We start from the raw sequence: 18,853 nt of genomic DNA, 5'->3' as shown, positions 1-18,853 counted from the left end.
AAGTGCATTTATTAAAAACAATAAAGACAAAACTTCGGTATCGGATAGATCAGGAGTATATCAGCTGAGTTGTGGCTCTTGCCCAAAACTGTATAATGGCCAAACAGGGAGATTATTTTCCAAAGAATTAAAAGCTTAGATGTAATTCTGTGAATAGAAAGACCAATTTCACATTTGCAAACCACCTTTTAGCAGAAGTACATGAGTTCAGTCATGAATATGACATGTTATATTTAGAAGAGAAGAGTTTGAAATTCAATCTTCTAAAATGTCAAGCAATCAATAGATTCAAGAATTCGGGTAACCAACTAAATGATCAATTAGAATTGAATAACCGTTACTGAATATTTTTCAAATGTGGGGACTGGGACATAAGCTCAGGTCATTTAATCCATTACAAACTCAAGAACTTGAAATGTAGGTACTTTAAATTTTAAAATTAGGTATACCACGCATTAAATTTGTAAAATATAGTAGATAAAGATACGCCCGAAGAAGCCATTGTATGGCGAAACACGTGTCGCGTTTTTATAAAACTGTTTAGTGGAACATTTTTGGATGTGAGTTTTAGAAAGTATTTTGAAGTGTTTTGTATGAGAAACTTTGCCAAAAATCCGACAGATATAATTAAACGCGACAAAAGTTTTTTTCTGTTAGGAACTTGACAATAGAAATAATTGTTGTATACGTTTTTGTGAGAGATTGTATCAATTAATCTAAAAAGTCGTTCACTTATACTTCAAGGTCCTTCTTCACAGTAAATTAGAAATCAACCTGAAAAATCATCGTTGAATTCCTGATAAAATCACTTATCCAATAGATGGCATATATGGGGTTTTTTTGTTTGATATTTTGAAGAGGAGTGTGTACGCATCTTAGCGATACCTTATATTATTTCACAAAAATTAGGTGTTTCGGGAAATTTACATTACTGTCTTATTTATGGAGATATTGAACGTGGCTCCTTTTGAAAAAAATTCCCTATATGCAATCAATTATTTATATTTTGAGCTGTTTTGGAATCATCCGTATCTCTGAGTATAGGTTGGAAATGAGTCAAATCACTTTTCAGTATCGTCCTTCCATTTTTTATTTTTATCATTCATTTTTGGATCCATTTTCAACCCGTTTGATATCTTGATAGAGTTTTTCAACACACTGATCTCATTTCAGATCATCAGACACGCACAGTTTTGAAAACAATAAAACCTTCTCAAAAACAAACTTGGTCTAAGGAGCAAAACGAAATATAGTCAAAAAGTTTTTAGCTCCGAAAAAAAAAAGAAGTGCTAGAATTGAATTAGTTCTTGTTTGTATCTAAAATATAAGGAAAAGAAATATTCATTATTATTAAAAAATAGAAACTGGGCTGCAATCAAAGAATACGTTTACTGTTGTTATAGAAAGAAGAAATAATATTAATAAATTTCATTTGATATTTTTTTACCCATGTTGTAGTTTCATTTCATTAGAAATTATGTTATTTTTTCATACTACGTGTTTATTAGTTTACCGAACAATTTTTGTCAGCAGTTCTCAAATTGAAGAATAATATCCATTCAAATAAATGTTTATTCAACCTGATCAAATTTTTTCTGTGCTGAAATATTCCAAGTCTTTTTTATTTTGATTGAAATGTCTGCTGCAGGTTATAATCGATGATGATATGACGTATTCATCGTCATGAACAGTCAACATAATAAAAAAAACATTGGTTTAATCTCTACTTCATTATGTTCAACCTGAACAACATCATACCTCCAAAAACTGAAAGGGAGTTTTGAAAAAACTATTGCTAAGAAAAAGAGAATTGAAACTTATTACTAATATCTGTTTCACAAATTATATCTTACCTTATGCTAGTCACTCAGAATTTTGTTTCGTCATAGAAAACATACTTAGTGCGATTTTTACTTAATTTTTGAACTAAATTATATATCGAAAATCCGTAGTAGTGCTGCTGCGGATTTTCATATAGAATTTATTGAAACTGTAGACATTCTGGATATTCACTATTCATTTCTCAATAAATTCATTACCAGATCATTCATCACATTTTAGATTTTTCGTTTGTGAAAAAAATGTCATTTTTCATCTACTCATTTCTACTCAGTCACACTTCGATTATTTTTGTGCAGTCAGGTTTTCAAATCTACAATTTCAAAGTCAATTCCGAAGTTTCCTGCTTAATGTCTAAAATTGATTTACACAACGCGATTTCTGTTGAGGCGTCCATGCCAAATAATTAGAATTTGAAAATCTATATTTGAAAATACAAACAGGAAACGGTTTAAAATATGTCTGTCGCACCCCTACGAACGACAACCCTCAGAAGTATAAACTTGTACTAGCTATAGATTAACGAGGTCTTACATTTTAACGTGTGATTCCGAGCACTATATTGATATTTTCAACTTATAACATATTCAAATTTTTGTATCTAAGATAGTGCAGAGGTTAAATTGCTTCGACAAGCTAAATGGAATAACGCACTGTTAGTAATTATATTATTATTATCCTAACTAGAACGGAAACAGTACATTTGCGTACTCGACACCGTTATCCGAAAAAGCTGATTTCGGGTAAGTAGTCGAATGTGGGAAAGTATGAGTTCAGATCAAGCATTTTTCTACAAGTAAATATGTTACGAAGCTCTGATAAAACTTTTATATGCGAAACAATTCCTGATCTAAATTGCTTGTATAGATATAGGGTGATGCACGCACACGAACGCTTGTACAAAAAACATACAAAACAGGAACTTTTTCATAAAATTCTACATCTCCCAAAAAATTTTCCATTTCTATTATAGAATTTCTGCACCACGACAATCTAGTTAGAATCATGAAATGCAAGTGCAGCGTTGCCCGATTGTGGGCTGACCAACATGCTATCCATTGAAAGTGTTCGTATAAACCTGGGCTCACAAAGACACTATTCACATCAGGTGTATACAATTACACAGCCACGCCTCCTGGCGAAGTTTTGTGAAAGTAGGTGGTGTATCAGCTATGTGTATATGGTGTAATGGTCGGCCCAACCGAAAATTTGCTAAACGTCATTTCACATGATAACATGTCCAAAAAACACTATATACAGTGGGAAACGTTGGTGAGCCCGAAACCGGGACGACCGACGTTTCCGAGGGCTGACCAGAGTTCACATCGTATATTCTAGGCTGACAAATGACCGTTTACATATATATATATATATATATATATATATATTATATAATATATATATATATTATATATATATATATATAATTTTATATTGGCTTTCCCACAACATAAATTTATCACTTCTCAAGTTGGTACCATTATTTTCAACATGACACTTGACTTGAAACATTCCGTCGCAAGTTGTCTTTCTTTCATATCATATATTGGCCAAACCACATGGCCTCAATATCTAACAAGTATTTGGTTGGTTATCAGGCTAATCAGTTTCATACAAATCAAATATTACAGATGTACTATGTCCTCGTTTTTCGATAATTCCTGTTGCCTGACAAGAAAGTAATCAATAACAATTTTCAAAATTCATAACCTCAAATTTAAAAAAAAATTAATTTCACAAAAAACTTTTTATCAATTTGATTACTTACTTCTAGGTGAGTACTGAGAATTTATAATTATACAGTTCAATACAAAACTGTTCGATTCATTCATTCTTATGAGTGTATTCAGTTTCCCAAATCTATTCGATAACGTCAAAGTCTCTCCGAAATTGACTCAAGTGAATATTTGATTCATCTATGTTTTTTGAGATGCTGCGTATGTTTCTGTGAAAACTTTCAAAATCACCAATATTTTCCTTCATATATTTCTTGAAGTCTGTAACCTTTTCTATAATTTGTGTCATCAACGGTTCATTCTGGTACTCTTGAATGAAAGATTTTCTTTAATTGTGCTTAAAGGTACGTGAACGCGGTTTGGTGCCAAGTGGGTGATATATCTCATTTTTGAAATTTTTTCTTCTTTTTTTTCCTAAATTAGTACTTTTCTTGTTCGATCTCTTTAAATTTTCCACTTCTTTCCTGATCGATATGTTTTCTTTCTCAAGAGTACATACCCTATTCTTGAGTTTCTCGATTTTCATAAATACTCTAGTCTCACTAGCTTCAAAACAGTTTTTCATCCCCTTTCCATTTTTTAACACTTCTTCGAGTTGATTTTAATATTTTCGACATCCGGCATTCTATTCTCCAATTTGGGTTCTTCAGTAGGTAAGAATTGGTGGGATCGGACTCGGACAAAATTTCTAGTAGACGAACAAGGCGGGTTGTGGGGCATGTCAAGGTTGCGCGGCGATACTTTAGTGAGTGAAAGGGAGAAACGTGTGACGTAATCGATGGAGAGAAGGATGGAATGAAGTAGTGTAACAAAGAGACTTCTGGCGCAATGGGAGTGGGGGTAACCTATCAGCGTCATCGAAATCGACGCAGGATGGAACGAGTATAGTAGCGATTTAAGCGTGGAACTCCGCCCCTCGGCCCCCTCGGTACTTCACCTAACCTATCGGCCCCCTTGGTACTCCACCTAACCTATCAGCTCCCTCGGCCCCCTTCAGTCACGTGATTTTAATTAAAAAAAGCTTATAGTTATGAGATTCGAACCTGGGTCGTCCGCGCCGTAGACATTGTCCTTAGCCTCTACACCATCGTAAGATATTGAAGTTAACTGCGAATGTTGGGTATTTACAGCGTTAGTTTTGTCGGGACCGAAATTGACTCATTCATTATACTTGACAGCATTTTTATTTTTGATTTCCATAGAATGTAATTGTCATTATCATATTGAAGATAGGAAAATATACTTAGATTTGGGAAATAATTAATATTTCATGTAAAGAGGTGCATGTGTGTGTAAGAGCGAGAGGCGCGTGTGACGTAATCGATGCACAAATTTACGTGGCTTTGCGTATATTGAGAGATTCATTTGAATAATTTATCGTACAGAATTGTTTCATGTCCTGTTATCAGTAACCGCACAAAAATAGGCGCTCGATTCATCGATACAAAAGTATATGGAAACACCAAAGTTATAGAACACACAGAGTCATCTATGAGTCACTAGCTGAACTATCTATTGGTTGAAGAAGGACACTAGACTCATAAGACGGCATCTGTCAAATGTCAATACATGCCAGCATGGCAGGTTCGGCGTTGCCAGTTGTACAATAAATCAATGGTTATGGAGTAATGTAGCGTTGCCGGTTTTGGAATTAATCGTGAACGACTCGATGAAAATTGGAAGCGTGAAAGTGATATATTAATAATAATGAATCAGATTTAAGAAAAAATATGACAATCTGCGATCCGTCATTGTATACGGGGTGTCTCAAAATACATCATTGAAAACAAACATGACGTCGAAGTGTACAGGGTGCGTCAAAATATACCATTTAAGAAAAAACATGTCGGTTCAACAGAAGTCTAGCACGTTGTTTTCCGTGCGTTTTCGATCGTTTTTCGTGCGTTTACGATCGTTTTTCGTGCGTTTTCGACCGTTTTCCGTGCGTTCATTCGTTATCGTTTCATCGTTATTGTCGTAACGGTTTTTCGTGTTTCAATATGGCAGTCATTTATCATTCAACGCGTTTCGCTAATCAAGTTGGCATCATCAGGAAATGACTAACGTCCATGCTTTGTCATATGAAGATTCATTTTGCGAATTTTCGTGCGTTTACGATCGTTTTTCGTGCGTTTTCGATCGTTTTTCGTGCGTTTTCGACCGTTTTCCGTACGTTCATTCGTTACCGTTTCATCGTTATTGTCGTAACGGTTTTTCGTGTTTCAATAAGACAGTCATTTATCATTTAACGCGTTTCGCTAACCAAGTTAGCATCATCAGGAAATGATTAACCTCCATGCTTTGTCATATGAAGATTCATTTTGCGAATTTTCAGACTCTTGAACGGAACCTTGTGGAACACCCAACCTAACTTCTGTTACAGAGTAGTGTCGGTCAGCCAATCAGAATGGAGAAATCAAATATCGCTCGATTGATTGTGCTAGATGAAATTGAACTGGAGAATGAGGGTCGAATAATAATAATAATAGTGATAAAACATTAAAAGCTTGAAAGTGACGTAGTCAGCGTGATAGGTGCTGGCGTGTGTGATAATGAATGAGTTATTACGAAGAATAATAGCGCAACTGTCAGAAGGGCACTGAGTTGTATATTTACTAATAATGATCGGATCGTCGCATACGGCATGTCAAATGAAAGGATAAGAAATGGAGAATTCGTCGACAGAGAAAAAACAAATATGGCGTAATGAATATAATATCCAACGCCTAATGTGAAATAACATAGGAAGAATTGCAAATCCAACAAAAATCACTGAAAAACTTGTAATTAAAAATTGTTGGGTTATGAACAACTATAAGTTTATTCCAATTGCAGAAGCTTGATTCAAAACGCAGAATTTATTGACAAAAAAATTAAAAAAATCATTGGATACTGAAACATGTGATATATTTGGATTCCTTAGGGTGAGAAGGTTTCGAATCCATCAAAAAACGACCACTTCCGGTTTCCACTTCCGGTCCTCCGATTTCGATGATTTCAACATCAAAGGATTCGTTTAGATGTCATGAAACATAATTAATCATTTGTCGAAGCCAAAAGGGCCTTATAACCTATTTTCATTATACTAGCAGCAACGGACCGATGTGGGTACTCATTTTAAATGATTTCATTTGTAGATTATGAAAAGTATAATATCGAGCATCTAATGTGAAATAGCATAGAAAGAATTGTACATTTAAAGAAAATCATTAAACATATTTGAAATTAAAAGTTGTTGGGTTATGAACAACTACGAGTGTAATGTAATTGCAAAAGTTTTATTCAAAACACATGATTTGTTGACAAAAAAATCAAATAATCATCGTATACTGAAACATATGGTATTTTTGGATTCCTTAGGGTGAGAAGGTTTCGAATCCGTCAAAAACAGGTCACTTCCGGTTTTCACTTCCGGTCGTCCGATTCCGATGATTTTGACATCAATGGATTCCTTTAGATGTCAAAAAACATAGTTAATCATTTTACGAAGCCAAAAGGACCTCATAACCTATTTTCGCTATACTAGTCGCAACAGGTCGATGTGGGTACTCATTTCAAATGATTTAATGTGTAGACAATGAAAAATATAATATCGAGCGCCTAATGTGAAACAGCATAGGAAGAATTGCAAAGAGAATCATTGAAAAAACTTCGGATCGCCACGTACATCATGTCAAATGAAAGAAGAAAAATTGCAGAATTCATCTATTAAGAAGAAATAAATATGGTGCAACATGTCAAAAGGGCACTAACCCACATCTTCATTAATGATAACTGAATCTCAACGTGCAGCAAATCAAATGAAAGGAAAACGAATGCAGAATTCATCAACAGAGAAAAAAAAACCGAGACGATGCCAAGAGGGCACAAAGTTGTATCTTCACTAATAATAGTCGCATCATCACATGTAGCACTTCAAATAAAATGGGGAAAAAAAAGCAGAATTCATGTGTTTGTTGCGCTATTCAAATCCAAGGTGACATGGATCAATGTTAACGCTGAATATGCATATAAAAGACTCTTTGATTTTCTTTTGTTTCATTTCAGAATATGTCATCACTAATTTTTATATTCAAACCCAAAGTGACATTGATCACTGTCAATGTCGAATCTACATCCGGAGATATGCAGTTCTCAAAGCGACGAAACAAAGGCTCTTTGTTTCATTTTAAAATATGTCATCACTTATTTTACTATAAATACGTCATGCATGGCGAAATGAGTTAGTTGCATCCGTTGAAAGTGATACCAGTGACAAGTGCACCGATTCTATTTGAAAGTAAGTGTTTTAGATTTGACTCTTTCCTCAGATGAATTTATTCAAATGTAATTTAATTGAAAATTGGTGAGAATTGTTGAATCATTTGATTTCCAAAATTTTTTTCGATATATATATATATATATGTTGGATGATTTCAGTCAAATGTTTTACATGTCGTGGTTTGTTTGAGATAGTATTCGCATATATTGTGAATCAAAACATAAAGCTTTCATTTTTATTTTTCACAGATGGATTTACAAAAGTTGAATGCAAGTTCGATCGTGAAGAGAAAGCCAAGTATCAAAGTAGTAGATTTGCCTGTGGAGATGCCGCAGAGGATATTCACTGCCAAAATCGTGAAAGGAAAATTTGGTGAGGCGGTCTTGTTAGATTTGGGAGATAAAGTATCATTTCTGCCCCACCGAGTGACGGAGGCGTATCGTCCTCACTTAGAAGAATTTTCATCAGGAAAATACGCTATTGTGTTCAAAGGGTTGATGGACATTGGGAAACCGAATCTTGTCGTTTCATTTGAGATTGTACAAAATTAAGGTTAGTACTGTTTCCAATTTTTTCTTTGTTTTATAGGCAAAGAGTTTTTGGGTGTATACAATATTTTTCATTCGAGTCAAAAATTCTCACTCACAGATATGATCCGCATAAAGTAGTGTTTCCATACAATATATTTCCTTCACTTAGTACGTGCAGAATATGTGTTTTAAATTCATTATTTGAATGACACTTGATTTTTTTATTTTCATTATATGTGTAGCAATTACTTCATGGAAGACATTACCCTCTCTGTTGTCAAAAAATTTTGTTTAGTGTATGTTTTTATTAAAAAATCGAATTTATTTCAGTGTATGTTTTTATTGAAAAATCGAATTTATTTCAGAATAATACATCAACGTGTGCAGTATCAGTCAGAGTCATCTCAACAACAACATTCAAAACCGTCATAGCAACCTTTCCAGAACGAGTTTCAAATCTAAGCAGTTTCCATTTTTTTCAATCTATAGAGGCTTGAATTTGTCGATATTCAGTGATTTGTTGGACAAACTGTGTCTATTCAATATATACACAACCGTAATGAATTTGGAAGACTTTGAAGATTCATCGTGGTGTGTTCCAAAATTCAAGAAAAACACCGCCGTTCTGTATGGGTCATTTCAAAGGAAATTTGTTCAGCTGCAGTCTCAATAACGTTGATAATTTATATAAATGGCTTTATAATATACTACCAAAATAAATACAATACATATCACACACATCTTTTTTTGAAAATGAAAACTTATCTTATACAGGGAAAGTTGTCAAAAATGTGCAATAACAAAAAATTATATACCAGATTTTATAGAGATGAAGAAACATCATATTGAAAAGATACTAAGTTGACAAAAACAGGACATTTTAGAAATAAAGGAAATAAGTTTGTCTGTTATTTTAAATTCTGATTCGTTGGGTCGATATAACAAAAAGTGGCATTTTATATCATGAATTTTATTCAGGACACTATTATAGATTATTGACATTTGTCATTAAATTTCAAGTGTGATATTTGGAAATTCATTTCGTATTGTAGTTTTTTCGAAATTCCCTTTCAAAATAGCATCCTTTGATATAGATACCGGACGAGTTCATTATGTGTAGATAACCTGAATTTCATTTTTATGACAATGTCGTTTGGTGTGATCACGAGTCCATTATAACAGGGAGTGAAATGAATTCTCAGACATATGAATATAACAAAGTAACGATACAGACAAATATGAAAAATCGTTATGAAATAATTCAAAGCCATGAATCGAAATACATGAATTGCTTCGATATTCTGAAACAAAAACACTCAGTATTTACAATTCCATTCATTATTCCAACTATCTTCAAAATGCACATCAAGCATTTTGTCGTAGTACGGTGACCGGAGCAAAGTTACAACTTCAGCATATGAATGTTTATAAATAGTGAGGTAGGTCAAGATCTTCAACAGGTATTACGAAATTCATTCGGTGTTCATTGATCACGAAACGGAATACAATGCAAATAATTTTCTTTATGACTATTCGTTCGATATTAAATATTATTACCTCAAAATATATCGAAATCATAACACGTTTGCGATTCATTTTTTCAGTTACACTTGAAAAGTGAGTTTCAGTTTGCAGAAATAATAGCCCACACATGTTGGAAATTTTGCCATAGTGTGGTGAAAATCGTATTGAAAATTCTACGAAATATAAGCGCATACATACAGAGTGAATCAATATTTGAAATACGTCGTTTGGAACCCCCCATAATCCTTCTCTATCGAATTTTGGCAGAAATAATGCTGAGTCGTATTGTAGAGTTAACGTTCGAAATTGGGGAAAGTGAAGTATTCAACAGTTTTGCGTGCTACGGTTATGCGTGCGTTTTCGAACAGTTTACGTGCCTTTATTCGTTATCGTTTCGTCGTTATTGTGTTTTTTTTTTCCTATTTCAATATGACAGTCATTTAACACTTAACGCGTTTCGCTTACCAAGTGAGCATCATCAGGAGATGACTAAAGTCCACGCTTTGTCGTATGAAGGTTCGTTTTGCGAATTTTCAGACTCCTGAACCGAACCTTGAGGAACAATCAGCCTAACTTCTGGTACAGAGTGGTGTCGTAAGCCAATCAGACTGGAGAAATCAAATATCAGTAGAATGATGGTTTTAGATGAAATTGAACTGAGGAATGTGGGTCGAATAATAATAATAATAATAGTGATAAAACATTAAAACTCAACTTGTGTTACAGAGTGGTGTCGGTCAGCCAATCAGAATGGAGGAATCAAATATCGGTCTACTAATAGTGTTAGATGATATTGAACTGGGGAATGTGGGTCGAAAAATAATAATAATAATGATAAAATGTTAAAACTTTGAAAGTGACGTAGTCAGCGTAGGAGGTGGTGGCGTGGTAAAATGTGTGAGGATTTGTGGAAATGAATGAGTTATTAGAAAAAAAAATGGAGCAACTGTCAGAAGGGCACTAAGTTGTATATTCGCTGATAATAATCGAATCTTCGCTTACAGCACGTCAAATGAAAGGACAAAAAATCCAGAATTCATTGACGAGAGAATACAAAGATGGCGCAACATGTCAGAAAGACATTAAGTCACAATTTCACTCATGATATTTGGATCTTAACGTGCAGCACATCAAATGAAAGAGAAACGAATGCAAAATGTTATCGACAAAGAAAAAAACAAAGACAACGTAACATGTCAGAAGGGCAATGAGCCGTATTTTCGTTAATAATGATTTGTTCTCAACGTACAGCACATCAAATGAAATGGAAACGAATGCAGAATTCATCGACAGAGAAAAAACAAAGATGGCGCAACATGTCAGAAGTGCACTAACCTGCTTCTTCGTTAATAAAAGTCGCCTCGTCACGTGCAGCATATCAAAGAAAAACAAAAGAGGCAACCAAAAGGGCACTGAACCATATTTTCGTCAATCATAGTCGGATCGTCGCATTTGACATGATTCATTCACTCAAAACTGAAATATTTAGAAGATACCAAAGGAGATCTCACGGTGACTATAAGTTCTGGTATGCTTTGTTAGGTATCGAATGATGCGTGCAATTTCGTTAATTCCAGCGACATGATTATTCCAAGACATATTGGTGTCCATTTGAACCTCAAAAAACTTATCGAAGCAGAAGGTGGAACCCCAAAAAATAGGAGATATAGTACACCAAGTCAGTGACGAGCGGCATTTTTCTGCCGAAAAATTTTGAATTTCTTCAAATTTTCCAAATATCTGTAACAGAAAGACAAAACTCAGTTGCGGAACGCTTCTATCTACTAAAGTTAAGTATGTGTCTGTAGTGGGTAACGAAGGTTTCCATAAATTCACTGGTTGCGCCCTCTGGAGGATGTTTGTTGCGATACATCATAGGTGACAATATTTATTGTTTATCATTTCGAATTCGTTGAATACAAGGGGTTTGGAAATAGAAAAAAACAACGTTTTAACGCTTTGTAGACGTGTTTGATGCTCTATGAGCAACACCCGTTATCCATATTTTCATTATTATCCGATTGTATGACCACCAAACATTCAATATTATCGGGATTGAAGGGAGCTGATAGGTTAGGTGGAGTACCAAGGTGGCCGATAGGTTAGGTGGAGTACCAAGGGGGCCGAGGGGCGGAGTTCCACGCTTAAATCGCTACGATACTCGTTCCATCCAGCGTGCCCCCTTGGTACTCCACCTAACCTATCGACCACCTTGGTACCCCACCTAACCTATCAGCTCCCTTCAATCCCGATAATATTGAATGTTTGGTGGTCATACAATCGGGATAATAATGAAAATATGGATAACGGGTGTTGCTCATAGAGCATCAAACACGTCTACAAAGCGTTAAAACGTTGTTTTTTTCTATTTCCAAACCCCTTGTATTCAACGAATTCGAAATGATAAACAATAAATATTGTCACCTATGATGTATCGCAACAAACATCCTCCAGAGGGCGCAACCAGTGAATTTATGGAAACCTTCGTTACCCACTACAGACACATACTTAACTTTAGTAGATAGAAGCGTTCCGCAACTGAGTTTTGTCTTTCTGTTACAGATATTTGGAAAATTTGAAGAAATTCAAAAATTTTTCGGCAGAAAAATGCCGCTCGTCACTGACTTGGTGTACTATATCTCCTATTTTTTGGGGTTCCACCTTCTGCTTCGATAAGTTTTTTGAGGTTCAAATGGACACCAATATGTCTTGGAATAATCATGTCGCTGGAATTAACGAAATTGCACGCATCATTCGATACCTAACAAAGCATACCAGAACTTATAGTCACCGTGAGATCTCCTTTGGTATCTTCTAAATATTTCAGTTTTGAGTGAATGAATCATGTCAAATGCGACGATCCGACTATGATTGACGAAAATATGGTTCAGTGCCCTTTTGGTTGCCTCTTTTGTTTTTTCTTTGATATGCTGCACGTGACGAGGCGACTTTTATTAACGAAGAAGCAGGTTAGTGCACTTCTGACATGTTGCGCCATCTTTGTTTTTTCTCTGTCGATGAATTCTGCATTCGTTTCCATTTCATTTGATGTGCTGTACGTTGAGAACAAATCATTATTAACGAAAATACGGCTCATTGCCCTTCTGACATGTTACGTTGTCTTTGTTTTTTTCTTTGTCGATAACATTTTGCATTCGTTTCTCTTTCATTTGATGTGCTGCACGTTAAGATCCAAATATCATGAGTGAAATTGTGACTTAATGTCTTTCTGACATGTTGCGCCATCTTTGTATTCTCTCGTCAATGAATTCTGGATTTTTTGTCCTTTCATTTGACGTGCTGTAAGCGAAGATTCGATTATTATCAGCGAATATACAACTTAGTGCCCTTCTGACAGTTGCTCCATTTTTTTTTCTAATAACTCATTCATTTCCACAAATCCTCACACATTTTCTACCACGCCACCACCTCCTACGCTGACTACGTCACTTTCAAAGTTTTAACATTTTATCATTATTATTATTATTTTTCGACCCACATTCCCCAGTTCAATATCATCTAACACTATTAGTAGACCGATATTTGATTCCTCCATTCTGATTGGCTGACCGACACCACTCTGTAACACAAGTTGAGTTTTAATGTTTTATCACTATTATTATTATTATTATTCGACCCACATTCCTCAGTTCAATTTCATCTAAAACCATCATTCTACTGATATTTGATTTCTCCAGTCTGATTGGCTTACGACACCACTCTGTACCAGAAGTTAGGCTGATTGTTCCTCAAGGTTCGGTTCAGGAGTCTGAAAATTCGCAAAACGAACCTTCATACGACAAAGCGTGGACTTTAGTCATCTCCTGATGATGCTCACTTGGTAAGCGAAACGCGTTAAGTGTTAAATGACTGTCATATTGAAATAGGAAAAAAAACAACAATAACGACGAAACGATAACGAATAAAGGCACGTAAACTGTTCGAAAACGCACGCATAACCGTAGCACGCAAAACTGTTGAATACTTCACTTTCCCCAATTTCGAACGTTAACTCTACAATACGACTCAGCATTATTTCTGCCAAAATTCGATAGAGAAGGATTATGGGGGGTTCCAAACGACGTATTTCAAATATTGATTCACTCTGTATGTATGCGCTTATATTTCGTAGAATTTTCAATACGATTTTCACCACACTATGGCAAAATTTCCAACATGTGTGGGCTATTATTTCTGCAAACTGAAACTCACTTTTCAAGTGTAACTGAAAAAATGAATCGCAAACGTGTTATGATTTCGATATATTTTGAGGTAATAATATTTAATATCGAACGAATAGTCATAAAGAAAATTATTTGCATTGTATTCCGAAAGCTTACGAACCGTTTCGTGATCAATGAACACCGAATGAATTTCGTAATACCTGTTGAAGATCTTGACCTACCTCACTATTTATAAACATTCATATGCTGAAGTTGTAACTTTGCTCCGGTCACCGTACTACGACAAAATGCTTGATGTGCATTTTGAAGATAGTTGGAATAATGAATGGAATTGTAAATACTGAGTGTTTTTGTTTCAGAATATCGAAGCAATTCATGTATTTCGATTCATGGCTTTGAATTATTTCATAACGATTTTTCATATTTGTCTGTATCGTTACTTTGTTATATTCATATGTCTGAGAATTCATTTCACTCCCTGTTATAATGGACTCGTGATCACACCAAACGACATTGTCATAAAAATGAAATTCAGGTTATCTACACATAATGAACTCGTCCGGTATCTATATCAAAGGATGCTATTTTGAAAGGGAATTTCGAAAAAACTACAATACGAAATGAATTTCCAAATATCACACTTGAAATTTAATGACAAATGTCAATAATCTATAATAGTGTCCTGAATAAAATTCATGATATAAAATGCCACTTTTTGTTATATCGACCCAACGAATCAGAATTTAAAATAACAGACAAACTTATTTCCTTTATTTCTAAAATGTCCTGTTTTTGTCAACTTAGTATCTTTCAATATGATGTTTCTTCATCTCTATAAAATCTGGTATATAATTTTTTGTTATTGCACATTTTTGACAACTTTCCCTGTATAAGATAAGTTTTCATTTTCAAAAAAAGATGTGTGTGATATGTATTGTATTTATTTTGGTAGTATATTATAAAGCCATTTATATAAATTATCAACGTTATTGAGACTGCAGCTGAACAAATTTCCTTTGAAATGACCCATACAGAACGGCGTGTTTTTCTTGAATTTTGGAACACACCACGATGAATCTTCAAAGTCTTCCAAATTCATTACGGTTGTGTATATATTGAATAGACACAGTTTGTCCAACAAATCACTGAATATCGACAAATTCAAGCCTCTATAGATTGAAAAAAATGGAAACTGCTTAGATTTGAAACTCGTTCTGGAAAGGTTGCTATGACGGTTTTGAATGTTGTTGTTGAGATGACTCTGACTGATACTGCACACGTTGATGTATTATTCTGAAATAAATTCGATTTTTCAATAAAAACATACACTGAAATAAATTCGATTTTTTAATAAAAACATACACTAAACAAAATTTTTTGACAACAGAGAGGGTAATGTCTTCCATGAAGTAATTGCTACACATATAATGAAAATAAAAAAATCAAGTGTCATTCAAAATAATGAATTTAAAACACATATTCTGCACGTACTAAGTGAAGGAAATATATTGTATGGAAACACTACTTTATGCGGATCATATCTGTGAGTGAGAATTTTTGACTCGAATGAAAAATATTGTATACACCCAAAAACTCTTTGCCTATAAAACAAAGAAAAAATTGGAAACAGTACTAACCTTAATTTTGTACAATCTCAAATGAAACGACAAGATTCGGTTTCCCAATGTCCATCAACCCTTTGAACACAATAGCGTATTTTCCTGATGAAAATTCTTCTAAGTGAGGACGATACGCCTCCGTCACTCGGTGGGGCAGAAATGATACTTTATCTCCCAAATCTAACAAGACCGCCTCACCAAATTTTCCTTTCACGATTTTGGCAGTGAATATCCTCTGCGGCATCTCCACAGGCAAATCTACTACTTTGATACTTGGCTTTCTCTTCACGATCGAACTTGCATTCAACTTTTGTAAATCCATCTGTGAAAAATAAAAAATGAAAGCTTTATGTTTTGATTCACAATATATGCGAATACTATCTCAAACAAACCACGACATGTAAAACATTTGACTGAAATCATCCAACATATATATATATATCGAAAAAAATTTTGGAAATCAAATGATTCAACAATTCTCACCAATTTTCAAATAAATTACATTTGAATAAATTCATCTGAGGAAAGAGTCAAATCAAAAACACTTACTTTCAAATAGAATCGGTGCACTTGTCACTGGTATCACTTTCAACGGATGCAACTAACTCATTTCGCCATGCATGACGTATTTATAGTAAAATAAGTGATGACATATTTTAAAATGAAACAAAGAGCCTTTGTTTCGTCGCTTTGAGAACTGCATATCTCCGGATGTAGATTCGACATTGACAGTGATCAATGTCACTTTGGGTTTGAATATAAAAATTAGTGATGACATATTCTGAAATGAAACAAAAGAAAATCAAAGAGTCTTTGTTATATGCATATTCAGCGTTGACATTGATCCATGTCACCTTGGATTTGAATAGCGCAACAAACACATGAATTCTGCTTTTTTTTCCCCATTTTATTTGAAGTGCTACATGTGATGATGCGACTATTATTAGTGAAGATACAACTTTGTGCCCTCTTGGCATCGTCTCGGTTTTTTTTTTCTCTGTTGATGAATTCTGCATTCGTTTTCCTTTCATTTGATTTGCTGCACGTTGAGATTCAGTTATCATTAATGAAGATGTGGGTTAGTGCCCTTCTGACATGTTGCACCATATTTATTTTTTCTTTATAGATGAATTCTGCAATTTTTCTTCTTTCATTTGACATGATGTACGTGGCGATCGGAAGTTTTTTCAATGATTCTCTTTGCAATTCTTCCTATGCTGTTCCACATTAGGCGCTCGATATTATATTTTTCATTGTCTACACATTAAATCATTTGAATTGAGTACCCACATCGACCTGTTGCGACTAGTATAGCGAAAATAGGTTATGAGGTCCTTTTGGCTTCGTAAAAATGATTAACTATGTTTTTTGACATCTAAAGGAATCCATTGATGTCAAAATCATCGGAATCGGACGACCGGAAGTGAAAACCGGAAGTGACCTGTTTTTGACGGATTCGAAACCTTCTCACCCTAAGGAATCGAAAAATACCATATGTTTCAGTATACGATGATTATTTGATTTTTTTGTCAACAAATTATGTGTTTTGAATAAAACTTTTGCAATTACATTACACTCGTAGTTGTTCATAACCCAACAACTTTTAATTTCAAATATGTTTAATGATTTTCTTTAAATGTGCAATTCTTTCTATGCTATTTCACATTAGATGCTCGATATTATACTTTTCATAATCTACAAATGAAATCATTTGAAATGAGTACCCACATCGGTACGTTGCTGCTAGTATAATGAAAATAGGTTATAAGGCCCTTTTGGCTTCGACAAATGATTAATTATGTTTCATGACATCTAAACGAATCCATTGATGTTGAAATCATCGAAATCGGAGGACCGGAAGTGGAAACCGGAAGTGGTCGTTTTTTGATGGATTCGAAACCTTCTCACCCTAAGGAATCCAAATATATCATATGTTTCAGTATCCAATGATTTTTTTAATTTTTTTGTCAATAAATTCTGCGTTTTGAATCAAGCTTCTGCAATTGGAATAAACTTATAGTTGTTCATAACCCAACAATTTTTAATTACAAGTTTTTTCAGTGATTTTTGTTGAATTTGCAATTCTTCCTGTGTTATTTCACATTAGGCGTTGGATATTATATTCATTACGCCATATTTGTTTTTTCTCTGTCGACGAATCATTTCTTATCCTTTCATTTGACATGCCGTATGCGACGATCCGATCATTATTAGTAAATATACAACTCAGTGCCCTTCTGACAGTTGCGCTATTATTCTTCGTAATAACTCATTCATTATCACACACGCCACCACCTATCACGCTGACTACGTCACTTTCAAGCTTTTAATGTTTTATCACTATTATTATTATTATTCGACCCTCATTCTCCAGTTCAATTTCATCTAGCACAATCAATCGAGCGATATTTGATTTCTCCATTCTGATTGGCTGACCGACACTACTCTGTAACAGAAGTTAGGTTGGGTGTTCCACAAGGTTCCGTTCAAGAGTCTGAAAATTCGCAAAATGAATCTTCATATGACAAAGCATGGAGGTTAATCATTTCCTGATGATGCTAACTTGGTTAGCGAAACGCGTTAAATGATAAATGACTGTCATATTGAAACACGAAAAACCGTTACGACAATAACGATGAAACGATAACGAATGAACGCACGGAAAACGGTCGAAAACGCACGAAAAACGATCGAAAACGCACGAAAAACGATCGTAAACGCACGAAAAACGATCGTAAACGCACGAAAAACGATCGAAAACGCACGGAAAACCACGTATTTTGAAATGTCCTTGTCGAATACTTCGCTCCCCCATTCGCGCCCTCACGTTGAGTCCACTAAGCTCAACCTCTCGACACTTTTGGATCTCTTCTTTCTCCTGATGATGCTAACTTGGTTAACAAAGATACGAGACTTCCGACATGTTGGAACGCTAGACTTCTGTTGAATCGACATGTTTTTTTTAAATGATGTATTTTGAAACGCCCTGTATACACATTAATATCATATTTCAAATCGACATGTTTTTTTCCTTAAATGATATATTTTGACGCACCCTGTACACTTCAACGTCATATTCGTTTTTCAATGGTGTATTTTGAGATACCTTATAAACATTGAGAGATCGCACGTTGAAAACTTACAGCCTCGTGGAACTGTT

The 18,853-nt window shown here is 34.6% G+C and overlaps 2 long non-coding RNA genes across 2 annotated transcripts in view; one reads left to right on the top strand and one right to left on the bottom strand.

Annotated features, from left to right (window-relative positions):
• The window catches only part of LOC141484008 (uncharacterized), a 146,176-nt gene that overhangs the window by 86,851 nt on the left and 40,472 nt on the right, over positions 1-18,853 (bottom strand). The gene's annotated exons all lie outside the window — the stretch shown is intronic.
• Positions 7,598-8,886, top strand: LOC141483829 (uncharacterized). Its single transcript, XR_012466309.1, has 3 exons — positions 7,598-7,854; positions 8,085-8,388; positions 8,732-8,886. It is a non-coding gene; the product is annotated as an uncharacterized lncRNA (long non-coding RNA).

The sequence above is a fragment of the Leptinotarsa decemlineata genome, unplaced genomic scaffold, assembly GCF_025532065.1.
Source record: "Leptinotarsa decemlineata unplaced genomic scaffold, Ldec_3_MD MMD2_tig00004307_RagTag_RagTag, whole genome shotgun sequence".
In the NCBI taxonomy this organism is placed as follows: domain Eukaryota; kingdom Metazoa; phylum Arthropoda; class Insecta; order Coleoptera; family Chrysomelidae; genus Leptinotarsa; species Leptinotarsa decemlineata.
The sequence above is the reverse complement of the archived record's forward strand: the minus strand, read 5'-3'. Positions and strand labels throughout refer to the sequence as shown.